Source organism: Penaeus monodon, chromosome 43, assembly GCF_015228065.2.
Source record: "Penaeus monodon isolate SGIC_2016 chromosome 43, NSTDA_Pmon_1, whole genome shotgun sequence".
Classification (NCBI taxonomy): domain Eukaryota; kingdom Metazoa; phylum Arthropoda; class Malacostraca; order Decapoda; family Penaeidae; genus Penaeus; species Penaeus monodon.
The window spans coordinates 8653357-8658356 of NC_051428.1; positions in this window are offsets into that span (position 1 = coordinate 8653357).

Below are 5000 nucleotides of genomic sequence, written 5' to 3' on the forward strand. Positions count from 1 at the left end.
ATGAACAAAAACTGAACATGCCAAATAAAGTTGATCTAGCAATTGGAAATAATATCGATGAATTAAAGCCACATGAAGTTGTCGTAGATGAGAGAGGATTGCTAGATATGAAAACGGATATCATTGAAGAACTATCGGTAGTAAAACGTACTGAAATGAGTAAAAGAGAGACACTGTTCAAATTCAGACATACCCATAAATATAAAAAGTATATTAAATATAGGTAACAAGGCGTTAGAATAACTCCGTCATGAAATAAATCCTGATTTAACTGAATTAAACGAACTAATATACGCAACAGGAAGAGTCCTCCAAGCAAAATGTGGCATTAAGTCAAGAAAGAAAAAAACAAAAAAGAAACCTCGCAAAGCCAAGTGGCAAGTAATAATAGAGAAAGAAACAGAAATAGAAGCAATCGAGAAAAGCGAGAAAAGTAATAAAAAAATACAAAATACTTTCTAAAGAACAAATACCAACGATTAAAGAAGAGCTTAATTAAACAAAAACTTCAGGTTAAGGCACAAAGGTTACGTAGATATGACAAACGCTAAAAGTTTTTCAGGCAGAATAAAATGTTTGAGACTGACATGAAGAAATTTGTTATCAGTATCATTGTTATTGGTATTATTATTATCATTATTATTCAGGGAAAGCGGCAACATTCCAATTTTCTTGCTGTAGAAAGGATGAAATGCTTTAATGCTTTCTAAATATATTGTTGCCCTTTCCATTTTTTTTACGAGAACCCTACAAATGTTTTCCTTTACTCCCGTGACTTATCAGCTGATAAGGCTATCTCCCAGGCCTAGACTAATCAGAGGGACTGAGCGCCACTACTCGAAGTCTTTTTCGATAAACAAAGCGATAGAGTTCTATCTTTTATCTCCCCCCCCACCAACCCCCGACCGGGCTAAATTGCACAGGCGTTGCCAAACTTTGACACATTTGACACATTGCACGGTCATAAGAAAACTATTCTAGTGAAATGCGGTGAAATTATCCGCAGTGTTGTGACCATGTAGCACATTAGTTTTGTTCGTGTGTGCTTGTGTGTTGCGTGTATATATATGCACCTATCAGTATGCTCCCCCCCCCCCCCCGCGGCAGCGAGCGGCACCAGACAGCGTGGCGCCAACGGTGAGCACCGATATCAGTTGTCGAATTATAGTTGCGCAAGTTTTATGCACAAAAGGGGCATTTTAATGACACTTTCATTGTTATAAACAGTGTCTCCAGGTTCTCAAGCTGTGTTGCTATCCAAAAGGCTATTGTTGGTTTATCTCCCCCCCCCCTCTCTCTCTCTCTCTCTCTCTTTCGCTCTCTCTCTCTTTCGCTCTCTCTCTCTTCCTCCCTCCCTCCCTCTCTCTCTGAACTGAAATTCCTGTAGGCATAATGCGCATGGTTTTAAATGACACAATGTACATTTATTATTTTACTCCTCTTTCCCCACGCTAAGTTCTGAAGGCTTTTAGGTGAATACTATTATTTTTTCTTTCTTTTGGTTATTGGCAACTTATGCCTATTTTCATCTAAATCTTTCTGTATATCTATTTGCTATCTGTCGATCGATCCATCCATCTATTTATCTATCATTTGTCTAATTATCTATCTATTCACCCGTCCATCTACCATCTGTCAATTATACCTATCTGTATCAATATCTGTCTGCATATCTATTTACTATCCGTTCATCCAACTATTCACTCATCTGCCTATTTCTCTGTCTATTATTTGTCTATCATTCTATTTATTTATCTATCTTTCCCTTTATCTATCTGTCTATCTACCATCTTTATATACATCTATCTTTATCTATCCATCTAGCTAGTATCTGTCTATCTATCTATATGCATTTAAAACACAACTCTTTACACACCGATACGTATGCCCACTCACCCACCACACATGTGCTCATAGCCTCCTCCCACACACACACGCAAACTCACACACAAGTACACGCAACACCTCTTGCACAGACACACGCACGCACGAACCACCGACGAGAAGCCAGTAATTCCCTCGTCAGTAATTCCCTCAGCTCAGTTAACGGCCGTCGAGGCGTTTACACAGCCATCACGGCCGGAGGGAGTGAGAAAGGAGGGTATGTTAAACAGCCTCCGGTATGTTTACGCGGTAAATGCTGCCACGGAAAATTTCCTAACGATGTCATAAAACTCTTTTCAGTGCAAGCACACGCAGGCAAGCGAGCGCTTTCTGGGGCTCACTCCTCACTGGGACGCTCATTGTGGCATTATTGTGAGCCGTTAAAATGAATTTACAATAGAGTTGCCTTTGGTGTTGGAAACGGTGGCGGTGAGTGCGCTGTCAGATGGACGCCGAAGGGACGGAGGGACGCTGCCTCGATCTTTAATTCTGTATACACAGTAGACACACACACACACACACACACACACACACACACACACACACACACACACACACACACACACACACACACACACACACACACTCGTTCATATATACACAAAAGAATCAGATTACAAGACGTATAAATATCTCAAAGAAATCTAACTGTTGAAATCCCCTGAAACCACCTCCAGTGCATACAAAGGCCATCATCAGCTGATACAGTTTGCTGCTTGCGAATAATGGCCATGATGAGGACGATGTCGACGAGAATGAGGATAGTGATGGCTATAATGATAATGATCATGTTGATACTAGTAATAAGGGTGGTGGTTATTGCATGATCATAATAGTAATAATAATAAATTATTATATAATTATTACCATTATGATGATAATATCAATAACAAATATAATAATATTAACAATAATAATTATAATCATACTTATTATACTAACAAAACGGCAACAACAACAACAATTATAATAACAATAATGATAACAGTAGTAATAATTAAAATAATGACGATACTACTACTAAAGGTAATGTCAATAATAATGATTTTGAATAATAATAATAACAATAATAATAATAGTTGTGGTAATGATAATATAATACTAAGAGTAGTAATAATAATAGCAGTAATAATAAGTTTGATGATAATAAGATAATTATAATAAATTGATAATGATATATAATAAACAGAAATATTAATATCAGCAACAGAAACAGTAATTATAATGATGATAACAATAGCAATAACAATAACAATAAAAATATTTGATTGATAATATTAATAATTATAATAATGTGAATGATGATAATGATAATAATAATATGAGGAAGAAGAAAATAGAAGAAGCAGAGAAGGAGCATAAAAGGAAGATAAAAAAGAAAAGAAAAAGAAAAACATTTACAACGACAATAACGATAATAGTAGTAGTAGTAGTAATACTATTGATAATGTTAATGGAAATAGTAATTATAGTTCAAGTTTTTTTCTTTTTTTGCTGGGCTCCTGATACTTGACTAATCAAAGTGATCATTTCGTTGCATCCAATAACCGATATCATCATATTGTCTCGATAACCACTACCAGTTATTGTTATCAATTGACTATCACCCCAATAATCACCATTCCAAGGGTTGCCAATAGCTTCAGGAGGTACTTCTGGCCTCTCATTTGAAGGTTAAACTACAGGGCTTACGAAGGGCAGTCGAATGTTATGCGTGACGTGTGTGTGACTATAGAAACACTAGTGCCAAGCGTGCGGGTTGCGAAAGCTTTTTCTTCCTCTTCATTCAGTCTCCTTGAGGTCTCCACCCGCTTCTAGGTTATTGCTTTTTCAATTCACTTGTATATTTACTTGTCGAAATCATCATTATTACTGGTGTTGTTCAATTCATCATCATCGTTATCACTGCGCATATATCTTCATTGTTGCCAATATCGTTGAAAGAATCATTGCAAGAATAATTATCAGTATTATATGTATGACCATTTCATTACTATTTTCCTTATCATTAGTATTAACATTATTAACTTCATCATCATCACTTGGCGTCGATGCAAGCAGCTTTATGCAGGTTCATGCTGGATCAGAGGAAGACAGTGCTATGCCTTCATATCCTCTTTGCTGGGTAATATGAGAGAGAGAGAGAGAGAGAGAGAGAGAGAGAGAGAGAGAGAGAGAGAGAGAGAGAGAGAGAGAGAGAGAGAGAGAAATGTGAGAAACTGAGTGAAAGAAAATGACGAAAAAAATATTACATATAATGAAAGAAAGAAAGAAAGAAAATAAAAAATTTATATATATATATATATATATATATATATATATATATATATATATATATATATATATATATATATATATATGCTGCAGCATGATAAGCTTATCAAGAAAAGCAAAGTGATTTCTCATGATATCCATGCAAAGTTCTTTTCTAATTACACATCAGTTTCGTCTGTTTATTAGTTCTGTTTAAATCTCCCGAAAGATATTGCCTTCAATTTTTTCCCTCTTGCAACAGAATACAGCGTTTGTCAGATTTTTTGTCAACGGTTATAATTAGGTTAAGTTTAATTTTTAGTTTGTTCTCATTTGTCATATTTTTTTGGCAATTACTGCACACAGCTTTCTAGAGCTGAAGTCTCATCAAAGATTATTGAAAACTTGTAGGCCTGTAAGTCTTCTATGATACTTTCTGTGCAACTTGTTCAGTATTCTGCATGAGGTGCTGTGCTCAGGATCTTTTAAAGGAATAATGTGAGATATCCTAGTCCTGCAGCTTATCAATAAAACGGCAAAAAATGCTAAAAACAAAGATATGCTCAGTAAAAAAAATGACACAAATTAGGTAGCAGCTCGTATTACCATATCTGTGTTTGGGGTGGAGGTGGCGGAATGAAGATTTGTGTCGTTTTATTACGGAGATTTCTGAGGTGAAGGTAGAATGACATCTCGCTGTAAGCCTCAAAGGGATCTCCTTCATCCTTCTTCAACCATGGTTTGAGTCTCCCGTGTGCAGCCAGGCGTCTCAGTATCTTCTTTTTGGCGTCGCTCTCCAAAAAGATAAACGTTTTATTGTTTAACACATCAGTGTAAATATAGATGACGATGTGTATTACCCT